This window comes from Podarcis liolepis (assembly GCF_965112155.1).
Source record: "Podarcis liolepis genome assembly, chromosome: 17".
Lineage (NCBI taxonomy): Eukaryota > Metazoa > Chordata > Lepidosauria > Squamata > Lacertidae > Podarcis > Podarcis liolepis.
In genome coordinates, this window is record NC_139571.1 from 17,619,763 (window position 1) to 17,637,317 (window position 17,555).

At 44.2% G+C, this 17,555-nt stretch overlaps 1 long non-coding RNA gene across 1 annotated transcript; it reads right to left on the reverse strand.

Annotated features, from left to right (window-relative positions):
- Window positions 1–1,010: 1,010 nt before the first annotated feature.
- LOC310696635 lies at window positions 1,011–9,813 on the reverse strand. Its single transcript, XR_014520665.1, has 3 exons — window positions 9,703–9,813; window positions 2,453–2,543; window positions 1,011–1,035 (listed from the first exon to the last, which is right to left on the reverse strand). It is a non-coding gene; the product is annotated as an uncharacterized lncRNA (long non-coding RNA).
- Between the last annotated feature and the right edge of the window lie 7,742 nt (window positions 9,814–17,555).

Consider the following 17,555-nt stretch of genomic DNA (forward strand, 5'->3'; position numbering starts at 1 on the left):
TTTGTATAATGCAAAATTTTACTATGAAGTAAGTCTTGCTGGGTTTTGTGGGTCTTAGGGGTAAGATATATTTTGGAGCTGTTGTGTGTGTTGAAGCCTTGTAGTAACATATTGAATTAACACAGGATCTGGGCACGCATAGAGAGGACTGAATGTTTTTCTGTGATGAGGACATTTATTAGTTATCTTCTTTCACAAAGGGGTTTCTTTCAGCTATAAAGAATAGTTGATATGCAACAAACAGGGAAGATTCATTTCAGAAATAAATATATATGGGTTTCTCTGGAGTTATTTTATTGAGTGCAGTAAAGTCACGTAAACTTTAACACTGAATTTTCACCCCCCCCCCCACACAAGATAATACTGCACAGAAATAAATAACAATGCTCTGAACACAGAGACACACAAAATCCATTTATACAAGCAAAGCCTCTGAAGGATTCACCTTCCAAAAAAAACAAAGTAGTTCATGGTTCTGTATATATTTATAGCTTTAATCTTCAGTCATAGTGGGTTGCTGACAGTTGAACAGTCGAAATGGGCTCTCTTTGTGGAGGCTAATAAAAAATATAACTCGAAATGATAGGAGTGTGCTCTTGTTTCAGCCGATATATGTTGAACCACTTGCATCTGGTTTTGAGAGTAAACAGGAATCATCAATACTCCAGCAGCCTTGAAACAACACTTGCGCAAAGCTAGCAAATGACAGCAAAACCCGATAAATGTTTACTCATGAGTAACCCCCTCTGAGGTCAATCAGCTTTACTCCCAGACAGGGGTGCCAACTTGGAGACCCGACTGTGGGTGCCCAGCATGCCACTCCACAACATCATCGTAGCTGAGGTGTGAATTCTATGATTATGATGAACGCCGAACACAAATGTCTAATATTTTGTAGCTCACACAGAAAGAGTTGTCTCCAGCCATGAACGATGTGACCTTCAAGCCACGGCAAGTGAAGGTCCCATAGCCAACACGTGAAGTCATTGCTCACCCAATAAATTACTCCCATGGCAGTGGAAATCATTGTGTGACCTGGATATAAGTTGAATGGTTACTCGCTTTGCTCAGTGCAATTTCTCTTGCGTTATCCTCCCATGTAACTGGCAGAGGACCGTTTTGTCTTCATTTGCATGTCTAGTAGCAACAGGTGCCAAGCCACTGGGATGAGCAGGTGTTAATGCTTTCAAGCCTTCGATTCCCAGGAGGCTGGGACACTGCAGAGGTAAGCAGAGTTTGTGCTTGACGAAATCTGTGCAGTTCTTCCTTGGCTTTTCGCACATTGTCCCTCCTCTCCAGTCTCGGAGCCTTCCAAGACAGAGAAGGGCAACACAGCAGGAATGCATTTCTGACAGCCACCGTAGTTGCCTAAATCAGGGACAGGGTATCTCGCCCTGCTTTGCATCCTTCTTGAGTGTCTTTGCCTGGGCGCAAGGCATTCTGAACTCTGATAATGCCCTCTGCTGCCAACAAAGGTCCGTATAGTAAAAGCTATGGTTTTCCCAGTAGTGATGTATGGAAGTGAGAGTTGGACCATAAAGAAGGCTGATCGCCGAAGAATTGATGCTTTTGAATTATGGTGCTGGAGGAGACTCTTGAGAGTCCCATGGACTGCAAGAAGATGAAACCTATCCATTCTTAAGGAAATCAGCCCTGAGTGCTCCCTGGAAAGACAGATCGTAAAGCTGAGGATCCAATATTTTGGCCACCTCATGAGAAGAGAAGACTCCCTGGAAAAGTCCATGATGTTGGGAAAGATGGAGGGCACAAGGAGAAGGGGACGACAGAGGACGAGATGGTTGGACAGTGTTCTCAAAGCTACCAGCATGAGTTTAACCAAACTGCGGGAGGCAGTGGAAGACAGGAGTGCCTGGTGTGCTCAGGTCCATGGGGTCACGAAGAGTCGGACACGACTAAATGACTAAACAACAACAACAATGCCCTCTGCTTGCCTGCATGGAGGACAGAGAGGGATGTGTGTGGAAACACACATGGAGAGGTACTCTAAACTATGGAGAGGTACCCAAACATGGCCAAGGAGCACCGTCTTCCCCATAGCTCCAGGACATTCCCCACTCATTTCCTGCTTGCATTTTTTGTTCCTTATTTCCCACAGCTCCTGCACTATCCCTTCCTTAAAGCATGCTCTATATAAACTCCTTGTCGTTTCTATGCTGCTTCATTACTCAGCCCCTGCTCTTGAGCACTGCAGATGGCACCTCTGTTGCTAATTTCAAAAAGAGCAGCATCACGTACTTGTAAACTCTGAGCTCTATATTCTGATTTGATCGGATGCCTTTGCAAAGCGACAGGTGGCTGTGGTTACCTGGTAGAAGAAGATTACCCCAATGCCCTGCTCTTTTTTATCAGCTTTTCCCCAGCTTAGCCTGAGATTTGCATACACAACATCCAGGACAGTAAACTATATCCCCCATGATCGGAGGGAATGTACCTGTGAGGACCACATGCTGGGACACAGCAGGAGAAAGGCTTGGCTTTAAGATGCCCTTCTTGCGTTCTTGCTAACGGATTGAGGTTGAATCCTGACAAGATAGAAGTACTGTTTTGGGGGGGCAGGTGTGGAGGACTCCCTGGTCCTGAATGGGATAACTGTGCCCTTGAAGGACCAGGTGCACAGCCTGGGATTCATTTTGGACTCACAGCTGTCCATGGAGGTGCAGATTAATTCAGTATCCAGGGCGGCTGTCTACAAGCTCCACCTGGTACGCAGGATGAGACCGTAGCTGCCCGCGGACTGTCTCGCCAGAGTGGTGCATGCTCTGGTTATCTCCGGCTTGGACTACTGCCATGCGCTCTACATGGGGCTACCTTTGAAGGTGACCCAGAAACTACAACTAATCCAGAATGCGGCAGCTAGACTGTTGACTGGGAGTGGCTGCCGAGACCACATAACACCGGTCCTGAAAGATGTACATTGGCTCCCAGTACATTTCCAAGCACAATTCAAGTGTTGGTGCTGAGCTTTAAAGCCCTAACGGCCTCGGCCCAGCAGACCTGAAGGAGAGTCTCCACCCCCATCGTTCAGCCTGGACCCTGAGATCCAGCTCCAAGAGCCTTCTGGCAGTTCCCACACTGCAAGAAGCCAAGTTACAGGGAACCAGGCAGAGGGCCTTCTCAGTAGTGGCACCAGCCCTGTGGAATGCCCTCCCATCAGATGTCAAAGAGAAAAACAACTACCAGACTTTTAGAACACATCTGAAGGCAGCCCTGTTTAGGGAAGTTTTTAATGTTTGGCAGACTATTGTATTTTAATATTTTGTTGGAAGCCACCCAGAGTGGCAGGGGAAACCCAGCCAGATGGGCATGGTATAAATAATAAATAAATTATTATTATTATTATTATTATTATTATTATTATTATTATTATTATACGAGAGGCTTGTGGCCTGCCACTGGGAACAGGACATGGGGGTAGTCTAAACTTGCACAGATCCAACATTGCCAGTTTTCAGTTCTAATAGTCTTAAAGTGGAGCCCTGCCAGATTCCCACTTATCTTTTGCTCTCCGGCCTCCAGCATATGGCACAGAGAATAACACGAGGAGAGCTCAGTCTTTGATGGGGTTGTGCCATAACCTGCCAACGAGCCACACTCAAATTGCAACTGTAGATTGCTGCAGACTCCTCTGCACAGTCCCTGGGAGTTGATACCTGTTGCTGGGATGTTTTTCTTCACCACCTGCTTTCTCTGAGAAGCATAAGCAAAAGGAACAAGAACAGTATTTCACAGGATGCTGCAGCAAAAATTTTTAAAAAGTGCTCCTTTAAAAAAGCGTTGTCAAAAGCGGTGGGTTGCTGAATATCAGTCCTGCTCAGATATATTTACAAAACCAAAAATAATCCATTATACATGAGAACAGAGTTCTAGCCTCCTAATCACTAGTCACTTGGAAATCCGTTCTTTTCTAATTATTTTAAGCACACTCCGCATTCAATTTCCTCTCAAAGATTGATATATCTTATTATGAAACTAATTTGTTTCGTAATGATTTCAGGCTTCCAGATCTTTGCTTCTACCTCTAGTCAATTCCGCACTCTGCATGCATGCTGTGCAGCTGCTCTCAGCCCATTAATTGCAGCCCTCCTTGCATGTGCGCACTCACAGCCATGCGCCTCCTCCTGCAGCTGCAGGAATTGCCCAATGTGGCATGACTGTATTTGCAGGGGGGAAGAGCAATGCGCACTAGCATTGCTGGGGACTTAGGAGCTGGCAAGAGGTGGAAATGTTGGAATGAGTCGATTTCTGTGCATAGCTTTCAGTGTTCTGCCTGGAGCTATGCACATCTCCCCTCCTGTATGATTAAGACAATAAGGAGAGCATTAAACAGTCTGGACCTCTGACGTTGTAAATGTGGGACAGCTGTGTAACTTGTCCGCAGTGGGGCAGTAGCATGTCCTCTTTGTAAGAAACCATATCTGAAATCTAAAAATTATTGTTCAGGTTCAAATATTCCAATCTTAGGTAAAATGCTTGGAGTGTGTCACCCAGCTCTGCATTTACTCTAATGAAGCTAATCATCTTGGATGCAGCTAATTTGGGACAGAAGCCTTCGTAAACAGCTCGTACCAGGAGACAGATGGGGGGAATGTGATCCTGAACCTCTCAGCATCTTTCAGTACCATTAACATAGGATGGATCTAAACATGGGGGTGGGGGGTAAGCGCTATAAATAAGTCAGAAATCAAATCGTTATAACAAAAGAAAAAAAATACTACATAAAAAATCGCATAGAATTTCTTTGCTCTCTGGCGCCATCTGGTGTTGCATGTTTATAATGCAATCAAAGTGTTGTTTTTTTGAGTAATGTAGCTGAGTCCTATAGTTTCCTTCCGGGTCCTCTTTCAAGGGTGGGTTTAGGAAGAACCCTGCTGAGGTCCTTTGGGGTCGCTACGGATTCTAGAAGATGGGGATGAGAAACTAATGCACGGATTTCAGCTCCTGGGTGCAAGAGGTTGTATCTTCTCCCCAATGCTCTTTACCACCGATGAAACCGCTAGACGAAGTCCTACAGAGATTTGGGCTAAAGTGTTGCACCAGCGCGCTGTGCATAAATAGCTCTACTGCTCTTTAGTGATTCAGTTAAGAAAGGTTTGGAGTCTGAACGAAATAGATTTACGTGTCCCTTTTTCTAGCTCCCCATTTCACTTACGACCAAACGTGCTAAGGAAGCCTTGCTCTGCTTTCTTTTGACCTGGGCTTTCTGTGTTCAGCTTTCTTTTTTCATTTGATCTACTGTTGCTTCAGCTTTTGAGATGATTGTTCTTGCTGTCTTATGCTGCTGCTTTCTTAACTGTTTTTATTACTTGGAAATATAATTTTATTGTTAGAATGTTGTTGTTTTTTAAAACAACAACCACAACAACCACCTTGGGCTGTAATCTATTCTGGGATATATATGATTCCTATGCTCCATAGGAATTATTCTATTCTATTCTATTCTATTCTATTCTATTCTATTCTATTCTATTCTATTCTATTCTATTCTATTCTATTCTAAACAGACTCCAGTCTGGCCACTGGCCAATGGCTCAAGTGAAGCTCGATTTATTTGACAAGGCTTATTCAAAGATAACTGACTTCCAGAGTGTTTTCCCTCGTGGTTCTATGGGTTTATTTTTCGCCCTGAGGTTTATTGTATGACTGCAAGTGCAGAAGGTCTTTGGGGGGCTCATCTGGAGAGAGAAATCGCCTTTTATTCTCCTCGGCTCTGAAGCAGTAACTAATATACCTTCCGGCCTTTTCTGTTGTGAGGAGAAATGTCCAAGAAGCATGTTTGATTATTATTATTATTTTGCTTTGCCTGCGTCTCAGGGTCCAGGGGGCATCATGCTGTTTCAAGGAGGGACCAGCATCTGATTATTATCCAGATACAGTAAGCAACATTGTTGGGGAAATTGACTTTTTGGATCCCGGCTGATTTAGCTGTTTGCTGTCTTATCTCACTAGGCTCACTAATGCAGTTTGAAATGTTCTGTCAGCCTTGGTTTAGCCACCGATATGAGGCAAGCGGACCATCTGCTCCTGCATTTTGATGGGATGGCAGATCACAGGCTGGCAAATTGTTCCTTAGGTGGAACGGACGGACCTCCTGCGAACTGCTTTCTCACCTAGCAACAGAGACCTGAGGCGGCCTGGCCACCAGGCCTCACGGATGTCAGCAAAGGCAGGTGAAGGTCAGATGACACACTGAAATGCCAGTGAAGGAAAAGAGATATAAAGGGGGGAAATTACGGTAAGTTTAGAACAGATAGGAGGATCATTTATTTACAAAGCTATTGTAATGAGGGGTTGGAGGCTTGCACACCCCTTTGCTATCCTATACAGTGGTACCTCAGGTTAAGTACTTAATTTGTTCCGGAGGTCCGTACTTAACCTGAGACCGTTCTTAACCTGAAGCACCACTTTATCTAATGGGGCCTCCTGCTGCCGCCGTGCCACCAGAGCACGATTTCTGTTCTTATCCTGAAGCAAAGTTCTTAACCTGAAGTACTATTTCTGGGTTAGCTGAGTCTGTAACCTGAAGCATATGTAACCTGAAGCGTATGTAACCCGAGGTACCACTGTATATAGGAGTGGGCTGGGAACAACTTAGAGCTCTAAGTGTTTCTGCAATCTCTTTTTTTACCTAGTAGGTGGAACTATCTTTTCTTTTCTTTTCAGGCTCCTCCTGGACCCAAGTGATGGAGGAGGTATCACTACCTCCTGAGAGATTGCTGGCACTGGAGAAACACCCTGTCTGGGAAGCAGAGCTAATCCAAGCATCCCATGATGCAAAGGTGGGCGATGTTACAGGCACCTTCAAGGACAGGTGAGACCAGAGAGCAGGTTAAGACACTCCATAGAAGCTGCCAGGAGGCAGAGGATTCAACCCCCACGGCAGGTTGCCAGGAACGGATAAGGCAAGCGAAAGCTCTTACCAACTGCTTTTTATTCAATATTCACAGAGAGAGGCTTGGAAATGCAGCCTCTTGGAATAATGGTGTTGCCCCGAGTGAGTCTTCACCCCCTTCCTCTCTCACGTGTCATCGCTATGGATGCTGAAAAGTGCCCTCTGTCTTTGAGCTCTTTGCTCTCCTACTTTCAAGGCTCGCCAAGTTCTGGGAGGGGAGGTCTTGAATGCTTTCTAAAGACACTGTGTCCGTCAGCTGTCGCCCCCTGGTGCTTCCTCTTCTTCCTCCTCCTCTCCCATTATTTCCCAGCTTTCTCTCTCATCTGCCTCTGAGCTGTGACCTCCCTCCCTTGTTGTAAATCTGAACTGTCTTCTTCTTCTCTGAAGAAGAAAGAAGAGAAGCAGTAACTAAAGAGAGTTAGCCAACATTACAAAAAACCTGGTCTAATTAATTTTGGCATTTGACGGGTGGCGCTGTGGTCTAAACCACTAAGCCTCTTGGGCTTGCTGATCAGAAGGTCTGTGGTTTGAATCCCTGTGATGGAGTGAGCTCCCGTTGCTTGGTCCCTGCTTCTGCCAACCTAGCAGTTTGAAAGCACGTCAACGTGCAAGTAGATAAATAGGTACTGCTCCGGCGGGAGAGGCAGTCTCTAACATTCCTCCTTTGCCCAATCTCTTGCAGAAGCCAACTGGTAGTGGCCGAGGTCCCTTCATCCCCCCCAATAAAATATTTGAGGGGGCTGCCCCCCCAAAGTTGATGGGCAATGCCATTCAAATGGTGTGGGTGTGTGCCATGTCATGCCATCAGTTCTGTGGGGCAGAGTTTAACTGCCCCCGCCATATTTTATTCAAATTGGCACCCCTGCCCCCCTCCATCCCCACTAATAGGCTGCTCCAATCCCAGCAGAGGTCTCTGACTCCCCACATCCCACTGGAGCCCTCCCCCAGGTCCTCGGACAATGTGCTCTCTGCATCATCCTGACCCAGCCAGGCCATGACAGTGATTGGCAACTAACTTTAAAATCCATTCTATTCCTATCCTGCGCCCACAAACATCAAGGCAGCTTGGCTCGCTTCGCTGTAATTTTAAGGAAGAAAAGCTCCAAAAGTACAGACGTCACTCTCTGTAAGTGCTTGGATGGGACTGATAATTCCAAAATGAATGGAAAATTAATAAATTGTTAATACATCTCTTTGGGTTGAAGTGCCCACAAAGTGTCAGTGCTATTGCATGGCTTGCTGGTTGGTTTATTTGCTGTTAGGGAAGAGAGGAACTCGATTCCCTTACTCCTGCCTTTCCTCAAACACTCCAATCTACCGGCTTCATTTCTTGTACTTTAGCACCATCATGTGTTCAATTGGAAAATTTAACTTTTATCAGAAAAGATGGTGGTGACTCAGTAATTTCCAAATGATCGAGAAGATTGGTGTAACCATTCTTTCAAATGCTAAATAATGTTTGCTCCTGTAACTCACTGTTACAGGGTAAAATAAAAGTTATCTTGCCATCCTGTCCTTCAGTTTTGCAATTTGCAGGGCAGCTGACAGACCCCAAATTTCAAAACCCCAATCAGCATACTGGCCTCGTTTCCTTTGGGAGGAAGGGCAGGATATAGATTTATAATTATCATCACCATCATTATTTACAACCTTCAAACATTACTGAAAACTGTAGTGAAACCAAAAACAGAAAGAAGAGAAGCAGTAACTAAAGAGAGTTAGCCAACATTACAAAAAACTTGTTGTGATTAATTTTGGCATTTGGCGGGTAGCGCTGTGGTCTAAACCACTGAGCCTAGGACTTGCCGATCAGAAGGTCGGCGGTTCGAATCCCCACTCCTGCCAACCTAGCAGTTTAAAAGCATGTCAAAGTGCAAGTAGATAAACAGGTACCGCTCCGGCGGGAAGGTAAGCGGCGTTTCCGTGCGCTGCTCTGGTTCGCCAGAAGTGACTTAGTCATGCTGGCCACATGACCCGGAAGCTGTCTGCAGACAAATGCCAGCTCCCTCGACCAGTAAAGCGAGGTGAGTGCCACAACCTCAGAGTCGTTTGCGACTGGACCTAACAGTCAGGGGTCCCTTTACCTTTACTGATAATATATTGGTCAAGTGTTGGCAAATAATTACCAAGTTATCTCCTAGGAAAGGTATTTAGGCCAGGGGTGCCGAAACCTGGGGGCCTGATGCTCCCTCAACTTCATATTTTATTGATGGTGGCCAAAAGAAATACAAAATTAACGTAATGCTAGGGTGGGCAGAGGAAATTTAAATTTTGGGTATGCAGCGACCACAAAATTTATCTTATATCTGTAGCATCTGTTAAATCTGAGGCTCCCAAATAGTTCATAATGGGGAATCTAGAAATGGCCCTAACCTTTCCCCCCACATAGATGGGTGGAACTTGCAGAGAAATGAGTCCTTCTAGAGCAGGCATAGGCAAACTCGGCCCTCCAGATGTTCTAGGACTACAACTCCCATCATCCCTGACCACTGGTCCTGTTAGCTAGGGATGGTGGGAGTTGTAGTCCAAAAACATCTGGAGGGCTGTGTTTGCCTATGCCTGCTCTAGAATAAAACAAGTTTTCCATATACCAGGCATATTCATCCAGGAGCTTTCATGCAGGAAATCTTTAAACTTTCCCCCCCCTGCTAGAATTGGGTGCAAATTGCAGGCATGGTCACCACTTCTGAAGCCTACCAAGTTTCAGACAGAAAGTTGCCGTGTTCCTTCAGTAATAGCAGGCTCTACCTGCCTCGTCTTACTGGATGGGAAGGAGAAGAGGTCTCTGTTACCTGTACTGCTTTATTTGAAGACAGAAGTTCAGCTGATGAAGCTTCATTCCCACTAGCAAGTCAAGCAGTGTGTGCAAAATCGCATCTTCTACACAACCAATAGAGTTCCATTAGAACTGTGGGTCAAAACATAAACATATGCAGAGTGAGATAATAGACATGTGATGGACTCATTTTCCCTGCCAACATAATACATTTTCAGTTAAAGTTTGCCATCTAGTGGGAATATTGAGGATGTGTTTGCATTTATCACTTTTTTAAAAAAAAATTGTTGTAACAAATGGAATGCTCTGGCTGGGAGGGCAGGGTATAAATAAAGTTTATTATTGTTGTTGTTGTTATAATTGTTATTATTATTCTTATTAACCAATGAGCGTGGATACAGTATCTGAAGTATGCATGCACACGAAAGCTCATACCAATAACAAACTTAGTTGATCTCTAAGATGCTACTGGAAGGAATTTTTTAATTTTGTTTCGACTACGCAGACCAACACGGCTACCTACCTGTAACTAGACCTATGGAAGTCATTTCATATAGTCACTGAATTTATTTGTTTCTTGTTTAGACTAGGTAATGAGGTTTTCATCTAGTCACACACACACAACCTGTTGATACCAAATGGTACTGAAAGTCAAAGATCGTCTCAAACAGTTTAAGATCCTTTTGAATGTACAGTCGTGCCTTGGTTCTCAAACGGAATCCGTTCCGGAAGTCCGTTCGACTTTCGAAAGCAGTCAAAAGCCAAGGCATGGCTTCTGATTGGCTGCAGGAGTTTCCTGCATGCAGTCGGAAGCAGTGTCGGATATTTGGCTTCCAAAAAACATTCACAAACTGAAACACTCACTTCCGGGTTTGCGGCGTTCGGGAGCCAAAACGTTCAAGTCACAAGGCATTTGAGAACCAAGGTACGACTGTATACAGTTGTTGCTCTTACTCTAGTCCAGTGTTTCTCAAACTTGAGTCTCCAGCTGTTTTGGGACTACAATTCCTACCATTCCTGACCACTGGTCTTGCTAGCTAGGGATAATGGGAGCTGTAGTCCCGAAACAGCTGGAGACCCAAGTCTGGGCAACTCAACACTAGTCAGATGATTTCTCGTGGGCCTGTAAGCATCTTCTCCTTCACTTGAATGGAGAAATCACTTTGCATGTGTAAAGGATGACAAGTGTACAGAGATGCGTGTACAACTTGGAACACACCATCTTTGGACTGGGCCAACTTGCGGCTCTTTCCCTGCTTTAAACAAACCTAGTGTAACTGAAGGACATTTCCAATGCCATCTGATGCAAGCCCACTCAGAAGTCCCACTGTGTTCAATGAGAGTTACTCCCAGGTAATTTGGCAAAGGATTACAGCTTTAATCTTTCCACCTCTGTCCTTGATTTCTCCAGTTTATTTTTGCTATTAACACAAGTATGATCAGGTGTAAAGGGACCCCTGACCATTAGGTCTAGTCGTGACCGACTCTGGGGTTGCGGCACTCATCTCGCTTTATTGGCCAAGGGAGCCGGCGTACAGCTTCCGGGTCATGTGGCCATCATAACTAAGCCGCTTCTGGCGAACCAGAGCAGCGCACGGAAATGCCGCTTACCTTCCCGCCAGAGTGGTACCTATTTATCTACTTGCATTTTGACGTGCTTTCGAACTGCTAGGTCGGCAGGAGCAGGGACCGAGCAACAGGAGCTCACCCCGTTGTGGGGATTCGAACTGCCGACCTTCTGATCGGCAAGTCCTAGGCTCTGTGGTTTAACCCACAGCACCACCTGCATCTCCGGGATCAGGTGTCTCACTCAGTGTTAGGATTCTTAAAACATGAACACTCTATTCAGGAGTTCAAAAGAACACCCAAGGATGCAGTACTGGCAGGTCAGAGGAACATGTGCCAGCCCTGCATTTATCCCTCTTGTGATTCCCTACCTCTACTGCTGACCTTTCTAGCTTCAGCATGTTCTGAAATGTAGAGTCCAAGAAAGTTCAGCTGAATGCACATAGAATCTTTCTGTAATTATGAAACCCAACTGAGCAGGGTTCTGGGTTGCAGGAAGGCTTTTGGCACACATTCAGATGAACTCACTTGGAATCTCCCTTTGGACTTTCATACTGAAAGTGCAAAGGTCTCCGACTGTATATGGGACCCGTCTGGGCTTTTGAAGCTGAACACCTGAGGGTTGTGGGATATATCCAGCCTCATATAACCAGCATGCTTAAATCTAATTCATGCATGAAGGGGTTAAAACCATAGAGTAAACTGCCCCGCTCGGCTTAGTTAGGTCACACACCCTTACCTTGGGAGCATGGTTGACCAAACTCTTTATTCTCTCTCTTTCCACTATGTGAAGGCTACCAGTAAGAAAGTCTACACCAAACTTAGACCACATGGATTTAGCAAGCCATCTTTGTGTTTGCATACAAATTTAGAAACATTGGACCACTTTTTGAAACTAAGCTATATTGCCTGTCTTTTCTTGCTGCTGTATGGAAAAGCACATGAATTTAAACATTGAAGAGTTTGTAAGTAAACTGTTATTAACTTACCAAACGTGCGGTCTTTTTCTATGCTAAGGAAGCTTTGGAAGTGACTTAGAATGGGATATTTAAAGGTCTAACAGCCTATATTTCCATGCATAACTTTGCTGCATGTTTTGTGACTTTAAATCTCTGCTGTGGCTTTCTCAACAAAGAGTACTTCCCCCAAACCTGGCTCTAGGCATCCAAGAAAGTATCCTTTTATTCTTTAACAAAATTACAAAAGCAACATGGGTGACCTAAGAGAAGCAATAACTTGTCGTGCTGGCAAACGTAGCTATAGAAAAGAACTCTTAAAAAAAAAGTAAGGATTAGGTCTGAAAAGGTAAACTGGAAAGGTAAACAGCTATGTCATGGCAGATAACCTAGTTGTAAGACATAAGTAGCTCCCTCAAAGTTAAGCAGGGAATGCCAGTCAATTCACTAAATGGAGACAGGATCACACTGAACAAATAAGTGATCAATATGGGCAGATTGCAGTCTAAACCGCTGCGTACTGTTCAAGCCAGAATTATTCACTGTTACTGGGCAATTCTTCATTTTGTACATATTGAGGAGGGGAAATATTGTAATTTTCCATTTATTTTTGCTTCCATTCCCCTTGCCTACTGCACGTTGGTTGGTTTTAAAAGAAAGAAAAAACATGATGTGTTTGCGTGATACAACCAAGCATTGCGGTGAGGGGGAGGACGACAACGACGACTCAGAAAACATTTTTTCCACATTAAAACTGTTTTACTGAAAAAGCTCACAGGAAATACTAAAAGTCGTTTTGTGTAAAGTTTATTTAAGGCAGGTGGGAACTTTCCTTCCACTAGGTGGAGCATCAGGAGCACTTAATGGAAGAATAGATTCAGCCAGGAAGCCCCCATTGTCTATATAAAGTAAGAGGACATTTTCTTTGACTTATTCTTCAGTTTCCTTGGTCATGTTTGAGGAGGTGTACATAAAATGTGCATTTAAAACCCTGTACTATCCAATACCATTTAAAAATGTGCTGTATTTCTTGGGTTGTTTCCTTTTTTATTATGTATTTTGTTTTTGTTTTTATATTGTGATTTTATGTTGTAACCGCCCCGAGACCTGTGGGTATAGGGCGGTATGCAAAATAATGAAATAATGACATGCAAAAAAATTAAACTCTTAAGAATCTGCTAGGCTCTAGAAATTTTATTTGGTCATTTAATTGTCACAAAGAAGCAGCTAGCAGCAACCTGATCCAGCTAGGCCATAAGCAGGTCAGAATACTTATCTTTAAATTCAGGAAGAACAACATATGCAAACAATGTTATTCATACATTTCCCCGTGCTGAAGAGCCCCGTTCAGAAGAAGGGGCTGCAGTGGTTGTTGACTGCACCAATCACTTCTTCACAGTGCTATTTTGTATGTGTCTACTCAGAAGTAGACCTCATAAGAATTTAATCATCGCTTCCTGCTCTTGGTAATCTCCTTAACAGCAGAAAATACATATGACTCTAAATGAGGTGTGAGGAACCTTTGGTCCTCCTGCTGTTGACTAACTGCAATTCCTATTTGCCTCGGTTCAGGGATGAAGAAAATAATAATAATAATAATAATTTGTTATTTGTACCCTGCCCATCTGACTGGGTTTCCCCAGCCACTCTGGGCAGCTTCCAACAAAGATTAAAAATACATTAAAATGTCACACATTAAAAACTTCCCTAAACAGGGCTGCCTTCAGATGTCTTCTAAAAGTCATTTAGTTGTTTATCTCTCTGACATCTGGCAGGAAGGCGTTCCACAAGGAGGGCACCACTACCGAGAAGGCCCTCTGGCCCTCTGCCTGGTTCCCTGTAGCTTTGCTTCTCACAGTGAGGGAACCGCCAGAAGGCCCCTGGCGCTGGACCTCAGTGTCCGGGCTGAACAATGGGGGTGGAGACTCTCCTTCAGGTATATTGGAAGATTGTGAAGCTCCTTGACATCTGGCAGGAGACGGGTGCCACCACCGAGAAGGCCCTCTGCCTGATTCCCTGTAGCTTTGCTTCTCACAGTGAGGGAACCGCCAGAAGGCCCCTGGCGCTGGACCTCAGTGTCCGGGCTGAACAATGGGGGTGGAGACTCTCCTTCAGGTATATTGGAAGATTGTGAAGCTCCTTGACATCTGGCAGGAGACGGGTGCCACCACCGAGAAGGCCCTCTGCCTGATTCCCTGTAGCTTTGCTTCTCACAGTGAGGGAACCGCCAGAAGGCCCTCGGTGCTGGACCTCACTGTCCAGGAAGAATGATGGAAGTGTAGTTCAGCAACAGCTGGGAGCCCAAAGGTTCCTCACACTTGATGTTTATAGTGGAAAACTTGTCTGTGAAGAATTCAAATGGTCTTGAACAAGAACAAAGGGACTTGGCTGTGTTTTTTTAACAGGCAGTAGCTGTTACTCTCAAACATTTCAGCTTCTTCATTGATGGCTCCACGCAATATGAGAGACCTCCAGTCCTCCCCCTTCCTTGTTGCATGTGGGACAGCATACCCTCCAACATTTCTCCAATGAAAACAGGGACGTCCTATTCCATAATAATGATGATGATAATTTTATTATTTATATCCTGCCCACCTGACCAGGTTGCCCCAGCTACTCTGGGTGGCTTCCAACGTCTATAAAGACATAATAAAACATGAAACTTTTTTTTAAAAAAACTTCCCTATACAGGGCTGCCTTCAGATTTCTTCTAAAGGTTGCAGAGTTACTTATCTCCTTTGCTCGGGGTTTGCAAAACTCTATACCCTCCAACATTTCTCTGATGAAAATAGGGATGTCCTAAGGAAAAGCAGGACATTCTGGGATCAAATCAGAAACCTAGATGGCTTCTGTAAATCCAGGACCAGTACTGTTCCTGGAAAATAGAGCCACTTGTGAGGGTCTGTGACAGGACTCAGGGATGGGCAGAAGAAGTCTCCTTTATTGTGCTGAGATATCAACCAGGAAAAAGCTTCTACTTGCCCTAAAACTTGGCTTGACATGGGAGACCTTTCAATTCTTGATGAACTTGGAGGTAGAGATCTCTGTGCTGCTGGACGTCTTGACCAGGACAGGAGTCACTGCCAGAGGGTCAAGGGGCAGTTGCCTTCAAATGTACATTTGTGGAAGCTTGGTTGACTGATTGAACCAGAGGTGGCTGTTCTTACAATAAACACACTATTACAAGGAACAACAGGTTGTACGCAACTCGGTTTTCCTCAGAGTAGACTCAGCTGAAATGAATGGATCCAAGTTAGTCACACCCATTAATTTAAATGGGTCTACTCTGAGAATGACTAAAATTGGCTTCAATGCTTTCTTGTTAGGGCAATGGCTACTTGCCAATGAGTAATAAGGAATAACTGCTCAAAGAATTATTATTAATTTAAAAAAAGAAAACGACATTGATACTATTTACTACAAACTAAGCTTTATTACTCATCTCATTTTCAAAAGTCTCAGAATTAATAGCCAGATACAATTTAGCGCAACCTGACAATTTAGAAACATTCAGTGCTGCTAAATGAATTGGTGATGCAGGAACATAACATTCACAAAGGGTATTAATTTGTTTTGTTTATAAACAAATTAGATTGGTTTATAAATGGATTCTCATTACTTCTTCCTTTGGCTGGAACCTTTTTTTTTCATTTCACTAAAATGAAATTTGCACAAAGCTAATGCAAAACATAAGACTCCAGAGAGAGAGAGAGAGAAAATATCTAAGGATACACACAGCACTTGGATAATTGGCATTATCAATAAGCCAGGATTTGTGTAAGAACAGTTTATACTGTATAGTATTAATTATGCCTCTTTAGTCCATACCCACTGACAAAACTAATTCATTAATCAGTACAAGGCTGAGGCTAAAGAAAGTTGTAGAATCTTCACTATTGGATTTTTAAGAGAAGTTCAGAAGCTGTCAGAGATGCTCTGGGCAAAGGATATTCTGTTTGAGGACAGGAAGTTAAAAGCTGGCAACCCTGCCTTGAAGTTGCATTTTCCTGTAAAAAATGAAACGAATGAACTGGTCGTGCTTAAATCCAACAAAGGTGGGGAATTTAAGCCAAGGATGGTAAACTTGCCCTCCTCCAAATTGTTGGATCCTCCCCCTTGGACATGCCAGCTGAGGCTGATAATTCAACAATATCTGAGGGGTCACAGATTCCTCATCCAGGGTTTCAGCTGTTCAGCCACTCCACCTGACCATTTCTTCAAGCTGTAAGCTCTGTTGCCGTGTGTAGTCAAAGGCATTTGCTCTAATTCTTGTGCTGCTACTGTAATTTAATGATCTTTCCTATGATCCCTGGGATTCCAATTCATTTTAAACTATTATTGGGCTAGGCGATATCTGGTTTTCAACATCGTGATATACTGATACATCACAATGTCTGAATAAGGATGGAGCTACAAAGATTCGTGAGATATTGCCAGGTCAGTAATTATGAAAGTGGTATCACAATAAGGACTTCAAATCCATCTTGGACGATATATCAATATATCACCCAGTCCTAGTTTTCATGTATGTATTCAGGCATACTCTGATGCGACAGGAGCAGGGATTCCTAAACTGTGGTTTGTGGACCACTGGTTGTCTGTGAGCTTCATTCAGATGGCTTATGGTATGTTCATTAAATAGCTGAAAATCAAATAACGCCAAGTACAGTGCATTGTGTAGGACGTGTGTGGCGCTGTGGGTTAAACCACAGAGCCTAGGACTTGCCGATCAGAAGGTTGGCAGTTCGAATCCCCGTGACGGGCTGAGCTTCTGTTCCTCGGTCCCCGCTCCTGCCAACTTAGCAATTCGAAAGCACGTCAAAGTGCAAGTAGATAAATAGGTACTGTTCTGGCGGGAAGGTAAACGGCATTTCCGTGCGCTGCTCTGGTTCACCAGAAGCGGCTTAGTCAGCTGGCCACATGACCCGGAAGCTGTACGCCGGCTCCCTCGGCCAATAAAGCGAGATGAACGCCACAACACCAGAGTCGGCCACGGCTGGACCTAATGGTCAGGGGTCCCTTTGCCTTTACAGTGCATTGCAGTTTCTACAACTGGCAGAAAAACCATTAAATGGCTCACCAAGACCCTTAGCAATTTTCGAGTAGTTCACGGGGTAAGAAAAAGTTGGGGTGGCACCATTTTAGAGTTTTAGATCTATGATTGTAATCGACTGGTCTACATGTTCAGCGAAATTATGTGGCGTGCCCGTTTCAGACTGCTTACCAGCTCATGGAAAAGCCTAGGCCAATTATTTGTTTCCAGTATACCAGCTGGAATCTATGTGCAGTATTCAGATATGCAATTTCCCGCTTCAGCGGAACAAGATTTTACTGAACATGCAGTTCA